Source organism: Tympanuchus pallidicinctus, unplaced genomic scaffold, assembly GCF_026119805.1.
Source record: "Tympanuchus pallidicinctus isolate F22 unplaced genomic scaffold, pur_lepc_1.0 scaffold15, whole genome shotgun sequence".
Classification (NCBI taxonomy): domain Eukaryota; kingdom Metazoa; phylum Chordata; class Aves; order Galliformes; family Phasianidae; genus Tympanuchus; species Tympanuchus pallidicinctus.
In genome coordinates this window covers 3,796,773-3,814,710 of record NW_026294669.1, presented here as the reverse complement: position 1 = coordinate 3,814,710, position 17,938 = coordinate 3,796,773, and positions in this window count along the sequence as shown.

The window sequence follows — 17,938 nt, the reverse complement described above, 5'->3', positions numbered from 1 at the left end:
ACATCAGAAATTGGCCAGAACTGCTACTTGAGGTCTGAATGCCTCTATTCAAGCTCCAGATTGCAATTTCTTACAAAAAAGAACCAAAAAACAAAAAGAAAAAACAACCAGAGAACTTTCACAAACTCTGCCAGGTAGGTGTGGGATGCTGCTGGACCTTTCCCAATGGCTGTGGTGGTGACATGCAGAGCCATTGCAGAGTTGGTTTGAGCAGAGGCTTCAGCTTCAAACATGGATTGGGGATCTGGATGGGCTCTTTGTATGTAATCCCACTCCACATCCATTTGATGTTACAGAGCAGGCCAGCACACTGCTAACAAAATCACTTGGAGCAACCTTTGCTGTTGGCTTTTTTTTGAAGTAAATTTAAAATTTCCTTGTCCAGGCTTCAGTGGGAGGCACGACTCTTAGCATTGCAAGAAAATAATTTTCTGCTGCTGCTGTTCACGAGATACAGTACTTTTTTCTTCTTTCCCTGTTTGCTTTAAAAATTAGGTTGCTAATGATAATGCTTCTCTCATAGATGATCTTGTACTTTTTAATGACACCCATAGTTTTCCTCCACATAAATGACTAAATCCTCACAGAAATCTCTGTCTTGATTAGCACTCCTGCTAGTAAAATTTCACATACTAAATCAGTACCAGCTGTAGCAAGAAAGAATGAAAAAGGCAAGTGTAAATGTTCCATATGCCCTACCAAATTGGCATCTGTGTCAGTAACCCTGTGTTTTTTTAAACAATTGTATACATACATTCTCAGAAGTGTTTTGCTCACAGGATTCTGCAAGCAAAATTTCCTCTGTTGGTACATCACTGAAATGTCACATCTAAAAAAACCCCAGTCAGTAGTTTGCTTTCTCTCTCTCATGTGCCTGACGCCAGCGTGCAGAGAAAGGATTCACCTCCACTTTGCTGCACCTTTGCTTTACCATCTGCCCTCCAAAACCAGACCCTGCAGCTCTTCACATTTAGCACTTGGTTATGAGCTACCCAACATCACTGTGGCATTGCAATTATTTCCAAGCTGAGTTCAGAAGTAAGGACTCGCCTTTTAATGCAGCTGTTGGGGAGTCACACAACTGAGTCACCATTCTTGTCTTTCATGTGACTCAGGGGTGAGGATGATGATGCAGGAGGGAGTGCTGACCACAAGCAGCCTGAGATATAACCCAGTGAAGAAGGTTATCAGTAGTCCACGATGAATTCACCAAGGGGAAAATCACACTCAACCAACCTGGCAGCCTTCTACAATGTCATCATCAGCTGGATCGATGCAGTGGGTGTTGTGGAACCTGTGCTACACCTGGGGAGGTGCAACCACACGCATCAGGTTAGGAGATGACCTGCTGGAGATGAGATCTTTGGAGAAGGACCCGGGGTTTCTGGTGGACAACAGGTTGTCCATGAGCCATTGGCTGAAACAGGAACACAGGAAATTTCATACTAACAGAAGGAAGAATGTCTCTACTGTCAGAGTGACAGAGAATTGGAAAAGGCTGCCTGGGAGATGGTGGAGTCTCCTTCTCTGGAGATACTCAAAAAGTCCTTGATGCCTTCCTGTGTGACCGGCTGTAGGGAACCTGCCTCAGCCAGGGGTTAGACTCAATGAATTCCAGAGGTCTCTTCCAAACCCCTGTGATCCTATGATTCCGTGACTCAGCTTCATCATGCAAAATCACTGCATGGGAAAGTGGGTAAAGGGTGAGTAATGGTCATCCCCTCTTAGGACATCCCAGTGTTGCTAACCTGGCTTGGGTACCACCACTCTGCTAACAGAAGGAAGTAGAAAATGCACTGCAATAACTATGCATGCAGCATGACTTACAGAAGCCAGCTACATCCTCACTGAAACTACTTCCAAGTCACTTACAGCCTATCCTGCACCTGGAATTTGATCAGTACAGCAAAATGGACCTACAAAGTTAAACTAACACTCAATAGAGCCCCAAATGGGTAGCAAATGCTGCAGCCTTCTGCAGAAAGATGATCTGGAGCCAAGACTGCCCGCTGGTGTAAGGCAACCTCACTTCACTGGGCTTCGGTGCACGACGCTGATCAACGCCACCTGACCGTGATCTGCTAACTCAGAGCCACCACGGGATAGGGAGCAAACAGGAGGAGCTGAGAACCAGTGCAGGGCTTGAATCAGATGTCCCAAGGAAAACAAAACAAAATAAAAGAAAAAGAAAATCTCTCGCATTTCCAAAAGTCAGACAGACCCTTGGCGCTCAAACTCTGGGCCACGACAGAGTGGTGACATTCGTTATGCTCTTTTTTTTTTTTCCCAGCACGATACAGAGCGTGTATTTGCACATCATGTCATGCCTGTCTGCAGTAATCAGAAGCCATTATTTCCAAAAAGCTCAGCATTCCCTCCTGGACTCTGGTATGCCAAGTTCGAATTCGCTGGGATTTATTTATTTATTTTGAATGGTTGGTTTATAGCTGCTGCAAACAGACATTTATCATGGAAACGCTGACAAAACCATAACTACAGCATCACGTTAACATCGGCATTGTTGCCTCTGCATCAGGCTTTCCCCAGCCCTACAAGCTAAAAATCTGTGTCAGTACCAACAGCATTCGGGGGCAAAACCACAGCTCCTGGATGGAGATCCTCGCCTCATGAAACCCAAGGGAAGCTGCTGCCCAATCTCATTCTGTCAGGCACTTGCTGTGTGATTCAGACACATTTACTCTCTGCAAAACAGATGAGAAAAAATGCTCCACGCTCACCTGCCACCACCAGCACCTTGTGCTATCAAAGCAAGCAGAGGAAGACAACGAATATAAACATAAGCAATAGCAACAAATTATTAACAAATATAGAAAGGAAATATTATTCCAGGCACCCTCTATGCACAGAAAGGGGCAGGGACTTCACAGCTCTGCCGGCCTGCCTTTACTCTGAGATATCAATAAGATATCTGCATGTAACACCCTCACTACTTGGGGTTGTCTCATGTTTGCGATTTTCAGCTTTATTCCCAGCTTAGGTCTCATTCCTGACATTTTTATGTAGGCTTTGTATGCCACAAGACACACGCATTAGATGGTGTTGAAACTATCAGCCTGAGTTGCTATTTTTAGTGTGGTGCCAAGGATGGGACGGAGACATAGGCGACAATTAAAGAGAATATATTCAGAGCTGTCATCAGCAAACGTATATATTTTTTTCCCCCCTCTTGCCAGGAATCCTAAGTGTCAAAGGGCCTCCTAGGCAAAGTTTTGAAGGCAAAACACTCAGGTCACTCAAAAAAAAAAAAAGAAAAAAAACCCAACAAAACCAGGGGGATGACATCAGCAGGAGGCTGGGCTGCTACAGGGAGCTTATCACCAAGTTCTAGAAAACTTCCCTTTGCTCCGTCAAAGCGCCCATCCACCGCCGCGCTTCTGTGCAGCAGCGCCCACAGATGTATGTGATTTGCAGAGCTTTCCTCATCAAGGGGATTAAGCAGCGCTCTTGCAATATGTATAAGGAGTACAAACACACACTTTACCCGCTCTGTTTTACGCCTGCCTGCAACAAACAGCCAAACAGATTGTGATGAAATTCAGACATTGACAATCTGACAAAAAAAAAAAAAAAATTAAAAAAATTGTCTGCCTTTAAAAAAAAAAATAAAAAAAATCTGGCTTCCAGGAGTTTTGCAAATCTAAATATTTTATTGAAATGCTGCAAGGCTGTAGGCTTCCCAATCTGATGGGAAGCCTACGGAGCAAACACGTGGATGTCCACAAAAAGACAAACACACGTATTTGCGCCAACAGGGTGACCCGGTGTGGTTTCCTTCTGGCTCAGAGAATGAGCTCTGCTCTGAAATGCACTCGTTGCCCACCAGTGTTTCTGCAGCACTCCAGCAGCCGTCTCAGTGTCAGCTTGCCCTTTCCTCAGCAGGGATCGCTAAGCCGTTCTGTATTATACTTCCAAGGCTCTCACGAGCTGGAGTTGGGAGATATAATATTTTCTTTGAAGTTTGCATTTCACAACACACTGGGATGCAAACAAGCTCCAGTTCCTCAGCACTCAAACAATTCTGGCACACGGGGACTGGGACTCAATATTGTACCGAGTTTTCTAATTATGTCTTTGTGATATTTACGCCACGATGTTAGGTGAAAGCAGATTCTAATCAATATAAACCCCCTTGTCTAAACAGGGCATCTGGGCTTTGAAATATTCCGTTTGTTGTCTCAGAATTACCCCGTAGCAAACCACCCTAAGAATATAATATCTCAGTGGCGGGAAACTTTGGAGTATTTCTGATAAACTTATCGTAAACAGATGAGTGCTTTCTCTCCGACAATATTAAGGTGATGTAAAAAGTGAAGATAAAAGTCAGCTGCATGCATAAAAATCCCCAGAAACTCGAGCCAACAAAATGTTGTGTTTACAACTTTAGAAGCTCAAAAGTCTGAAAAGGCAAAAAAAAAAAAAAAAAAAAAAGAATTCTTAAAGTAACACTAACTCAGCCACATGGCACATCCTGGCAGCTCTGCTTGGCAAAATAAACATTAGCATATTCATAGACACGTTTCTAGAGCGACGTATCACTAACGTGGCCAAACTGATTCCAACAATGGGGATCTCAACTTTTCTCATTGAGGGACAGATCCTCAGCTGGCAGAGGCGGCCCATCCCAGCACACAGACATTGCACAGCAGCTCAAGCGCCCGCCCTGGAGCAGCAGCGCCAGATCCCAACATGCTGACAATCCTCTTCTCCTGACTTCAGCATCAATATTCATAGAACCAGATGGGCAGACGTGGTTACCAACCAGCTCCTCAGCCAGCAGCCTGAGCTTCCAGTTTGAAACCATGCACTGGTTTCCTGCGTACAGGAATCATAACTGGACTTGGGGCGGCTTTTACCAACTCTATCCATAGAAGTTCCCCCCACTGGAAATGTTCCGTCCGGATAACGGGTTCCCAAATGAGCTCTGCATAAAGCTGGCTTATCCCTTCATCCCCAACCTGCCCCCCGGCACAGGGCCAGCCCAACCTGTGAGCCCCTCAGGATCAGGGCATCTAAAAATGACACAAAGCCCCCTTGCCCCACCTCAGGGTGACCTACGCTAAATCCAGCTTGGCTGGGGCTCAGGATCAGTCCTTAGACATTCTTAACTTAATGCTGCAGGTAGGAAGGGAGCTCTCTTCTCCAGCAGTTGCATGTTATTTTTATGTTTCTACTGCCCAAGGCTCCCGTCAGTTCTGCAACACACTACATAAAAGTATCTGCACGGCTATAAATTCTACACAGCCAGGAAAAATTTCTTCTTGTAAATAAGCGGTGATGCATTGGCACAGGCTGCCCAGGGAGCAGTGGGGGTTACAGATCAGGAGGTGTTCCAAATCTGTGGGGATGAGAGACATGGCCAGTGGGCAAGGTGGGGGTGGGATGGGGTTGGACTTGGGGATTCTAGAGGGCTTCTCCAACCTTAGCGGTTCTATGATTCCATGATTCATTCCAAATGGATGATGTTACCATTTTGGAGACAGATACATAAAAAACATTAATAATTACAGAAGAAAACTAGAAAGCACTTCACAGCCTCTCTCCAGCCTCCTAACAAACTACTATCTTCAGGACCAGGAATAAATCCAGCCAGAAAGCCATATAGAAAGAGAGGTTTGGGGGCAAACCCCACAGTGCATGGTACTAGAGGGACCACTTGGTGCAGTCTGGGCTGACCCCCAAGCCTCCAGAATCTAAAGATCCCTGAATAATCCCATTTGGGGGAAGAATTGTAACCACAAAGGGCAGAATAGGGGTAATGGCACTTTTCCTCAGGCCCCATGAAGAACCAAGGGGACAGCAGGGAAATGGGAGCAAGCACCAAGGTTTTCCTAGGAGGCTTCAGGTGAGAAGTTCCAGAAGCAGCAACTAATGGAATGTTGTGATTTTTTTTGGGGGGGGGAGGTGCGGGGGGGAAGAAGTGGGGGTTAATTGCTTTTCAGTGCTTCACCAAGGCACAGCACCCTGCAATCTTGTTGCACAGCATCCCTTTGGATATCAGTTTCAAAAGAAAAAAATAAATGTTTGTTTTCCTATCCCAGTGTGAAAATATGTTTTTCTTGCAAAACATACATGGCTTTCAAGAGTTAGCAGTCACCAAAACACGCTACAAATGGTACAGACTGGTACTGAGCACTTTAGTTGGAAACCCATAACAAAAGGCAGCCCTGCCTCCTGCTCATATTTGCAGGAGAAGCGTATCCCCTTACAAATAATAATAATAAAAGTATTAAGAACACGTTATGAAAAATAACAAAGAACAGTGCAGAAATCAGAAAGTGAGTGGCACTTCAGATGGAGTTGAGCAAATTAAGTCATTGACCTGAAGAGGAGATTAATACCAAACAAGGTGCCCCTTCTTCTGAAGTAATGAATATTCTTCAAACAGCAAGGGAGCACTGACTGCTGTTTGATGCTGATGACATTGAAAATTTAGGAGAACAGAAATTCCATCATTTTTCATTTGTATGCAAATGCGTCTGTTCCAGAAATTAACCCCTGAACCCCGTGTCAGTTCTCATCTGGAGGAACGCTGGGTGCCAGCACTGCACAGCGCTGCTTTCCTGGGGTCACCGGGGCTCCCCCGCACCGAGCGGCACTAAACCCAAAAAACAAAACGCAAACAGAGGAGGAAGAAAAGTAAGGTTGGGGAGTGTGTGCGTGTGCGGAGGGCGGAATCGGCTTTGTTGACCCCCTCCCGTTAACGGAGCACAAAGGAGCAATAGAAGCCAAAGCGAGTTGTAAAATGCACACCCCAAATGCCGGGCTTCGAGCTCGGGAAGGATTGTGATGCAAAGCGCAGCCCCCTCTTCCCCCGGAGCACCAGGCCCTCCCATGGGGTCAGGTGAACGTGGGACACCCCCTCCCCCCCAAAAAAAACCCGCACCGCATCGCTGTGCCATTCAGCCCAGCCCTCCACTGATCCCGACTCCTTTTGTCGCTCCGCACCTCGGACAAACGGCACTATCTGCATGTGAAGGGGAAAGGGATGATGGAGGCTTTTAATTGATGCGGATTTAATTATGCTAATTTAGACAGCTGTAAAGCCTTTTCAGTACGGGCGCATAATGGGACCAGCAAATACAGGTGTCCTTCACTGCGGGTGCTTAATGTTTAACCTCGATGGTTTTGTGAGGAGGGGAAAACGTCGAGTAATGGTTGACCAACAGAAAACTCTTTTTCTCGAGGACCAAAAGAGGGCACTTTCCTTTGGTTCTTTGCTCAGTCCCATGCAGAGCTAGAGAAACCTGTGCTGAGCAAAGCAAAGAATTCTCCAACGGCTAAGACTTCGAGTCTTTAGGCCTTCAGGCTTCTCCTGTGACCCTTTCTTGCTATCTTTCACCTTTGAATCAAACCTCATCAGCTATGATTGAAGTAAATAAGCAACTTACCTTGGTAGAGTGTTTCCAGTGTCCTATCTGCTCCTTTGCCTTTCCCAGTGCTTCCAGTCTAGCTCCAACGTCCTTTTCTAGGCTAGGTAGCTTATCTTTATAGGATACATCCTCCAAAGGGCCCAGGTCTTTTTGGCAGCTCCAGCACCTAGGTGCCTACATATCACCTTCCTGCCCCCTAGCAATGCCTTTTTTGTACACCTCCAGAGTAACATGAAAAGCTGGAGCTAAGTTAAAAATAGAAGCTGCTATTTAAATAAGTACTCGTTAGTCTACACCACCAGGTGACACCATCAGGTGGTGCTGATTTGAGTAAGGCAGGGGAGAGAAGATTGAACGCAGCTGTGCAAAGTTGTCAGGTGCTGCAGCTTCTTATCCATCTCCCAAGAGCACCAAGAGCAGGCATATTAGCAAAAGTGCTCTCCTCACTCAGTGCAGCGTATGATCCAGATTTGCTATCCCATCGTGCTCCATCACATGTCATTACAACATGGTGGGTGCATCAGGCTGGGCAAGGCCATGTAAGGTGCCCTGTTTCCAGGCAGTTTCACCCCATGGGGTCTGCACACCAGTTGTGGTGATCCATTTTGTCAGTTGTTCCTGTCCTGGGAAATGTTACAGTTGAGCACCAAGGGCTTGGCAGCCAAACTAAAGAGCTTCTAAGCCTGCAAATTTGTCTGCCTAAATACTTAGTGTCCCAAACACTATGTCCTCTTGCTATACAGCTCATTCTCCCCCTCAGATCCTCCTCAGGAAGGCCAACTGCAAACCACTCCACAGCTATTATACCCATACACACAGATGATGCACATCAGCTTGATAAGCCTACCACTGACAGCACTGCTCATACTTCATGCCATGCTCCCTCTTGGACCAGGGCTGGATTTAGTGCCACTGGCCTGCATTAGAACCACATGGCAGCTGAAAGGCCAAGTGCTGGTTAATCTGAGAGATACTCTTCCCAGAAGTGGCATCTAGCTTTCTGCTCAGCTTTTCCCCAGGTCTCCTTGGCTGTTCTCACAGCTGGGAAATGGGCAGCTTGCCTGAGGTTGGTCAGTCAAGTTCTCCTGGCTGCCCTGAGCCCTTTGATGTCATTTTCCTTGTCTCACCTGACTGTGGGGAATGGTCTCCCATTTTCAAATAACCTGATGTCCATAAGAAAGGCTTCGGGGTTGGTTTTACATTAAATGTTATCCATTCTTACATTTGCCCAACAGGGAAATGTAAGAATTGACCATAGAGCCAACCAAATCCTGGTACTTAGCCCAGCAGTATATCAGATTTCTTTTGTGTATCCAGAATGAAAATGCACAGCCTTTTTAACAGAGAGAGCCAATGCACAGCATACCAACGTGAGCACTCTGCTCTGTATTTTAACAGATTTCAGGAATTTGTGGGAATTCTCTCTAACTCTGGAGAGTAAAAGATCTGAAGAAATGCTCTTGCAAAAAAAAAATACAAATGGGAGCTTTGATATCTATAAAGTTGCTTTCTTGGACCAACAGTGCACATTAAGGAACCAAATAAAATATTTAAAGGCAAAAATCTTGCAAAGTTTCCTCCTGTGAAAGAAAAAATGTCATCTATAGTATACCAGACCTGCCTTCTGCAAGATCTGTTTTGGAGCTGCCACGAAACAAGCGGTATTCAACAAAGAGCAGGGGGTTTTTTGTTTGTCCTAGCAAAAAAAAAAAAAACAAACAGAAAAAAAGTGCATTTCCACGTATTTCTAGGAATGGTTGGTTTGATTTTTTCTTGAAATCCAAGCGTCAAGTTGCATTTCAGGCCACATATAAATATAATTTTGCTCTCACATCATGCTTTTGCATCCAGCGTAATTCCATTTGCTGCAGCGGTGTTACCTTTCAGTTACCCTAATGGGAACAAGAGCAGAATTACGCCAATAAAAGAAAGCTGCTTACAGAAAGAAATACAGAAAGAAAGAACAGAGAAATAAATACTTCCTCTGGCTTATTTAATATATTTGTTTGTCCAAATTGTAACAGATATATTTCTTTCAAGGAATATTGTTTGATCAGCAAGAGTAAACACTGATCCATCTTAGACCCCAAGAAACAGTTTTCACATTCATCAAACGACACCTAACTAAGATTATGTTTAGTTGGTCCTCTAAAAGAAACAAGAAAAGGTCTCAGATCATGTAATTATACCCTTCTGTTTCCCAACTTTCTTGGAAATCTCTGCCTAAAAATACTTCCAGCATCCGGATGCCTTCAACAATTGGCTTATTTCAAAACATATAAAAACTCTTATTCCGTCTGTAGCCATTTTAAGGTCTTGATGCTGGCATGCAGTAAGAGTGCTTAGCACGACTATATACCGCTTTCCATCTCCAAAGCACTTTACAAACATTAGCTAATTAATCCTCACAACACCCCTGTGAGGTATGTAGGTAAGTATTGTCATCCAATTAGGTAAGAATTAAGCACTGTTATCCCACCAGATAAGTATTAAGGTCTCCCATTTTACTGGGGATCCTGAGGACAACAGGTTAAGTTACTTACCAAAGGTCACTGGGGGAGTCAGGAGAATAAAACTGGGGATATTCAGGTGTCTTGGTCCTAGTTTGCCATTAGGGCAGCATTCAGTGCTGCTCCCCACAAAGCCTCACCATGCACACAGAAATCTTTCCAAGACACACAGCCAAGACTATGGGGTAAAGGAAAAAATGTGCCCAGGAAGCACCACATCCCTTCTATGAGGTGGGCAAACACGATGATGTAGATAAACCTGAGCCCACAGATACAACCAATGCAATGCAAACCCATTGCAGAGGGCCTAGAAAGCAGGACCAGCTCAGCACATGTTGGGCTATGATCTAGTCTCACCAGATGTCTCACTGGTAAAACAATATCCTTCATTCCCCCGAGACAGTGCCATTGTCCACATCTGCTTTTAATTTCAGTTTGCTGCTGGAAGAAAAGTGAAAGTTCCTACTGCAAATTCATGTGGAGCTGCGTCTGTGAGTGAAGAGCTGTTCCTTGGAGCCCCGCATGCCTGTGAAGCTGCTGAACCCAAGCCTAGGGGATGAGAATCCATACAGCAAATCTCCCCCTGCCCATAAGCAATGGCAGGCAGGACATGAAGAAGGGGCTGTTAGGGGCTTGGCGTTGGTTATGAAGCCACTGTTTGCCAAGAGCTGATGAAGAGCAGTGGGGCACTTGGCCAATGGCAATGTGGACATGAGATCAGCTCCTCTTGGGGAGCTTCAGGTTGGATGTTAGGACAAATTTCTTCCCTGGATCAGTGATCAGGCATGGGAATGGGCTGCCCAGGTAGGTGATGGAGTCACCAACCCTGGAGGTGTTCAAGGAGCATTTAGATGTTGTATTGAGGGATGTGGTTTAGTGGGGAAATATTGGTGGCAGTTGTATGGTTGGACTGAATGATCTTGGAGGTCTTTTCCAAACCTGGTCATTCTAAGAATCTATGATTCCTCTTCTTCCAGGGGCAGCAGCACAGCTGGGGCTGAGGCCAGTCCCATGGGTTGAAAAAAAAAAAGAAAGGAAGAAAGAAAGGAAAAAGACCCAGGCTGGATTTCAGCCGAACTGATTTATGTTTTCAAGTGGAAGGCAGTTTGAGCTGAAGTAAACTACACAGTTTTCAGATCATTCAAAATTCATGGCAGCTTGATCCCACAGGATGTCAAACAAACAAAAATGATTCACCAGGAATCCCTATAAATTGAAATAACCAAGCCATGCACAGTTCAAGCAGAGGTCTCAAACCTGGTCTCAGTAAGAAAAAGGGAACAAATTTGATAGTTTTTATTCTATTTATCTAAGGAAAAAATAAAAAAGCGAAAAATCCAGTGCAATACATGTCCACATCAAATGCTCACAAAGAAGTAACCCAAACATCCCTTGAAATTAAAACAAAAAACCACAAACCATGAGCAAATAAACAAACGGGAAGAAGGGTCGTGAGAAAAGAAGGTAGGTTGCGGTTGCATGTCATACTTCAGGTTGGTTTTATTATAACATCAAATTAAAAACCAAAATAAAGGGTCTCAGAAAATGAACACAAATACAGGTAATAGATGAGTTATGTGTGTTATATATATATGGAACAGAAAATAGGTACCAAAACTATGACAAGAATGCACTTAGTTATGATATTCTTTTGAGATGGGTCTGCCAGCATCCTTTCCTTTCTCCTACACTGTGGCCATCGGTATCGGCCAGGAGACAAGCATGCATCCGATCCCATCTCTCAATGGGATGTTTCTTCACTACAGGGCTCAGCTGTAGGCTTCCTATTGTGAGCCAAGAGGAGGGCAGGACATCCCCCCTGCTCCAACAGCAGGGATTGAGAGAGCGGTGAAATTTCGGTGTGGGTTATACGAAATGAAAGGATTAAAAAATAAAAAGAGCATTCACTTCACGTCGTTCCCTTTAAAACATTATTGCACAGCTCCTTTTTTTTTTCCTTCCTTCCTTTCTTTTTTTTTTTTTTTTCTTCCCCCTAACCTGACCTTTTTCCCCAACGGTTTGTCTATAACTTAATATAACTAATTCTTTTGAAATAACGTTCATAGTTAGTGTAATTGGTGCTATATAGTTCTAATGCACATTCTGTCACTAGACACTAAATTGAAATTTTAAAGAAAACGATCGAAATAGCTGTAAGGGAAAAAGTACCCTTTTAAATCTAATTTGCTATGCACCGCAGTAGGGTAATGGATGCAATGAAAGTTCCTTTATTGAGTTCCCATGTCCAAAAGGTATTTAGGTAGCAAAGGATGTTAAGCAGACCCCCTGCGCTCCTCCTTTAAGTAAAGATAGCAGGAAATAAGGTATATAGGTTTGTGTCCTCCTGATTTTTATTTCCTCAGGAGTACAACTTATGCAAAGGGCACCTTAGGCTACTTGGAGGATCACAAAGGGTGCCCTCGACCCCCTCGCTGTCTGCATGAATAGAAGCATCTAAAGGATGGCTGAAGCCATACAGCGAGTTAAATCCTTCAGGTGGGTCTTTTCAAATTCCAATAGTGAGGAGTTACTGGAGAATTGGTAAGGATTTCACTAGGCCCCAGCAGGTTTGAGATCAAAAGCCCCGGTTAAATAAAAGCCTGTTGGGAAATCTTAAAACCTCTTTGTAATGTAACTTAAAAAAGTTAATACAAAGAGCCCTTAGACTGAAGCCTGTAACAGCATGAACAAAGAGTATATCAAAACTGATTCCATTAAGGGAAAGGCAGACAAATAAATTCATTTAATTTAAAGAGAAATCAAATATATTATCCCGTGAAAACCTAAAAAGCATACCAGAAAAAAAAAAAAACCAAAAACCAACAAACCAACCAGATTTTACAACATGCGCGCACATAGAGCTGCGGATAATAGAAATATATATAAAACCTATTTATAAATATCTCTCAGAACAGAGTACAGAACATTATATACACACGTAGATGTTCAAGCATCAATTTAACCAATGCGTGCATGCCTGTGTGTATAATTCCAATACACACATATTTTTATCATTTACGAGGCCTCACGCTGGGCTTTCAAATCCACGGTGAGATGCATCTGTATCTGCATCCAGAACCATAAAGTCCAAAGAGCCCCTCTCATCAGACACATATTTTACCATTCGGGAAGTGATCTTCCACTCTCAGGTTGCATAGGCTGCATGGCAATAAGGAGATGCACACATGGGACAAACGAGAGAGAATCTTGCAAAAGTTAGTGCTAATGTTTGACAGGATTCTTCTTTTTCTTCCTGTTTTATATTTACAACCTGACATTTTAGTTTCAACTACACTAACTAACCCTGAGCTCATTATGTCCATGTGTAGTGGGGGAATGGCATCCACTCTCGTATCCTAACCTCCTAGCACACAACCAGACCGTGGAATGCTGACCCTATGGAAGGTCATCTCTAATAATAATTTTTCTGAAGTTAAGAAATTGGAAAATTATCATACATAAAGTGCCTTTCATCCCAGTGAGCAGTCAGCAATAGTTTCACAAAGTACACCAACAACACTGCTTTCTCTCTTGTCTTCTTTTCCTTTAGACCCATAGAATGGAGAGGAATCCAATGCTATAAACTATATATATATCCAGTGCTAAAACTATAGGTGGGGTTATTTTTTTAGCAACACTGATTTGGTTATCTTGGGTGGACAGCACCAAGTGAGCACAGGGATCATTTATCAGTGGACACACACAGTTCTGCTCTGAGCACAGAATTCCTGCAACTATCCTTGATCTAATAATACCAAAGGCTGTAGTGTCAATTCTTAGGCCAGTAGAGGATGAGGTTTTCTGGTTCAAATGGGAATTAATGGAAGGAAGTCATATGGCTCATGTTATACATGTGACACCAGATGATCCAAAAAGTCCTTTCTTGGCCTTATAATCTACAAATCACCTTGCAGAGGTACTGCCCTCCCGTGGATTAGCAGCAGACCCATGCTACTCTTGCTTGAATGGGCTTTCTGATCTAAATACCACACAGAGGGTTGACGGATTTGACTGGATCATGGCCTCAGATGGAACCATTGCCAATTAAAGCCTGGCAAGAGATAAAGTGGGGTAGGACAATACTCAGCTTTGGGTGCTGTGTGATTCTAGAGCATCATTAATAGCTACCTAATGAGCCAGGCCTGAAGGAAGAGCATTTTGCTATCAGCACACTCGCACGTATTATTTTACACTTGCTATTTTACATTACCTTGCACTATAAAACACATCAGCCATCAGATTGGACAGGCCTCTGAATACCCCGATTGAGCTGTAGGTGTCTCTGTTCGTTGCAGGGGAGTTGGACTAGATACCCTTAAGGGTCTCTTCCAACTCAAATGATTCTATGAGGCTCTTCAGTTCTGAATTAATCAGGCCATAATTACGGCTATTTTGTAGTCCGCAACAGGCCCAAGGCTCCAGAATTAAATGGGAAACAGGACAACCTACTGCCCTATGGCAAACTGGGCACCTCATGCCCCCAAATCCAGGGTCAACCCCAGCTCAGCAACCACTTCAGTCCCCATCGGGAGTATTTCTTAGCTGCCAAGGTCCTTACTTCTATCTGTAGCCCTGCAAGTACACTTTGTTTTAACCTCCAGGATAATTCATTATGTAGAAGGAAATGTGTCATTTATTAAGTCAACAATCACTTCCTTTAGCGTCTCTAAAAATTTCTTCTGAGGTTTCCCTTTCAAGTACCGGTGCTGTTTAGATACGCAGGCTGAGAGCATAGGGAAAGATGGACAAAGTTACCATCATTACACTCATGAATTGGCTGCTGAAATTTGGCCTTCCACCATGTCACATCTGTTGGCAGAATGTGTGACCCAACGCAATGGGACCCATTTGTCCGTGCAGGCATTATGCATAGAGGCCATCTCTTGCTCTCCTAGACCGCGATCAGCAACGTTCCCAAAATCTGTGTGCTCCTGTACAATCGCTGCTCCCACATAACACAGCGTGACCCCATGGCTGTACGGCCTCATTAAAAGCCTTATGCCCCATTAGGTACTTGAAGATTTTGCAAGAAAAGCCAGCATTAGAGCAGCACATGTCTGAAACTGATAGCAAAATGTGGAATGCCTTAAACCCCACCTCCGTGCTGTTATTTACATACGGATCTTTCATCTGACACGGGCTTCCCCTCCAGCACCTTGAATACATCAGTCCTAAGGAAGAGACTTTAAGTTCAAAGAGTGCCATCCCCAAATCAAAGTAGGGGGTTATCAAGCGAGGTGCGCCAAGCAGTAAGACAAAACATATGCATTTTTAATAGGTAGCCTCTCCTCCCCCCAAGGAAGCCAAAGGAAGAGATGCTGTGAAGCTTCAGCAGAAAACAAGTGCAGTGAATTTATCCCCACAACAACAAAATTCACTACTCCCATGCATTTTTTGAGCTGTTTTCCAAGCTCTCTTCAAAGCAGCTGGACCCGGCCCTCAGCTGTCCTATTGACCAGGTGAACTCATTGCAGAGCCCGCGCTGAGAAAGGAAAAAAAAAAACAGAATGAAACAAAACAAAAAGACCATGAAAGAGAAACAAAAATCTCAACAGGTCTGCATGGAATTTCAGCAGCACTTTACTTATTAATGCGTACGTAGCTGCAATTGTATCGCGGCTCCCAAAGACAGATCTGTGAGGAATAGGCCACACGCTGATTGACAGCAGCCATAATTCCATACAATGAGATTGTATTAAATTGTTTGATGTGATATGATACTCATCACTTGTAACTGATCAAACATACTGCTGCATCAAACAGTATTACAATGCAATCAGGTGGGGTATGGCTCCTGCCAAGGCTGCTCATCACGTCGCACGCTCCTGCATTAAACATTTCTATTAATAGCATTGACAAACTATTCCCATCCAAATTTTGCCAAAGAACTGCATGATGCAGAGTGTGCACAGAAACCCACGTGTTAAGCTCTGCAGTTTAGGGCAGCGTTCCTGTTGGCCGAATACTCTGACATGAAAGGCTTTGCTGATCTTGGGATTTCTGCAGGATAATGTCCAAACCTGCAAACCTGTAACCCTAAACAGAGACACATTCCAGCCTTCTTTCTTTCTTTTCTTTTTTTTTTTTTTTTCTGCCTTCCTAAATGCAAGCAAATCAGAAGGCGAATCCTTTTTGCCCAAACCCCCTTTTGCAGTGCTCCCACAGGAGAGCTGCTATCCTGCAGAAGGTCAGAGACATAAATAGATAAAATTAACAGGTTCTTTGTCACTATGGATGCAGAAGTGACAATGCCTACATGAACCCCTAACTTACCTGCAGCCCTACTGTCAAATTTATACATGTGCTTGGGAGGGATCTGCAGTGCCCCTCTCTTGGCACCAACCCTCAGCACCCCGGATGAAGCCGAGTGTGCGATGAACATGGTATTTAGCAACCTCTGAAACTGCTTCTACCAGTGTATCTCATAAAACTACTCCAGCGTGTAAAAATGAAGTGATAAACGAGCACGAGGGCTGCATGTAATCCCTGGTGGACAGGTATGCACATCGTAATTGGACAATATGCCCCCGTGATTGCTATCACAGCTTGGGAGACCAAGGATCGCATAGCCATGGAAAATACGGGGTAATATGCAGGAATGCATGCCTGAGTTTCTGAGGCTGGTTGGGTTGGGAATGTATACATTTCACATTTATGCATTTCTGCAACGGCAGAGCGTGCCTGTTGTCCTGCCTTTCTTCCTTTCACTCCTGCAGCACAGGCCTGAGCAGATTAAATGCACTGCACGGCAGCAAAAAATCACCAACGGAACCCACTCTGCAAAGGGTGCTTCCAATCACTTCTATGACTCTGTGATTCCTGGGGAAGGTGTGCAGTGCATTTTCTTTATCTAATTTAATAAAGGTAATAATAATAATAATGTCTTTTAAGGTAGTGAACTACCTGCTGCTTTAAACGATTGATGTACAATGGGAGATGCAGAAGAAAGGCACTCGCACCGTGGAGCTGTAACTTTCTATCCGGGTGTAGCTAAGCAATTCAAGATGCTGCCACTTACATGTAACAGTAGAAATGAAGGAGTTCAAAAACAAAGTCAGAGGCATTTCAGCAAAGTGCACAGTATGCTGAATTGTGGCATGACAGAAATCGCTGCGGGTTGGCCATAAAATGTTTCATACAGCAACGGCACTCTGCCAGCAAGCCCCGACGTGTTCTCCTTCACCTGCGCTTTTCTTTTTTTCCTGCTGGTGAACACAAAGCAAACCCTCCTGCTCCACCAGGGAATCGCAGTCCCCACCCTGAGCACACCTCTCCATTCACTAAACCAGCATCACCGCCAAGTCACCGCACACCAGGCCAAGAGAAGCGCAAAACTGTGCTTACCCCCCTTCACCACCCGAGCACTGCTATTATTCCTCCTCCCTGGGGACGGGACCCCATGTGCGAGCCTCAGAGAGCACCTCAGTGACTCTGAGCATCATTATCAGCAGCGGGATGAGCTGCAGCTGGGATGCACTGGGGAGGCACGGTAATGCTCACCCTAATCTCCGCATTCATCTCACCGGCCCTCGCTAGGAAGTTTAAGTACATTTAGTGGGGATTCTTCAGCTCCTGGAAGGTAGGAAGATGACTATGAGGCTTGACGTCCCAGCTAATTAACTTGGGGTTGGAAAAAAAAATCTTCTTATCGACTTAACTTGGAGATACTCTCTTTGTTTTTAAGCCTGCAGAATACCTTCTCTTTAAAATGCTCAATGCACACAGCTCTGCAGTGTGGAATGCATTATTTTTAACAAGGACCTCTTTTATCTTGGACCGAAACTTGCAAACATTTGATTTAATAATTAAAAAAAAAAGAACAAAAAATATTTAAAGAATCAGTTGAATGATGGTCTCTGGGCTGTGCTTTGCAAGAGGCTACAAAATCCGTGCGCCTTTCTTCTGTCCTTAAAAATCCAGGGATGCAAATGCCTGCACCAGCTGGAAGCGAACCCACAAACACACACGCATCCCCTACATCTAAAAGGAGTTAAAAAAAAAACCCCACATCTTTTCTTTTGAATGGGAGAACGTCAG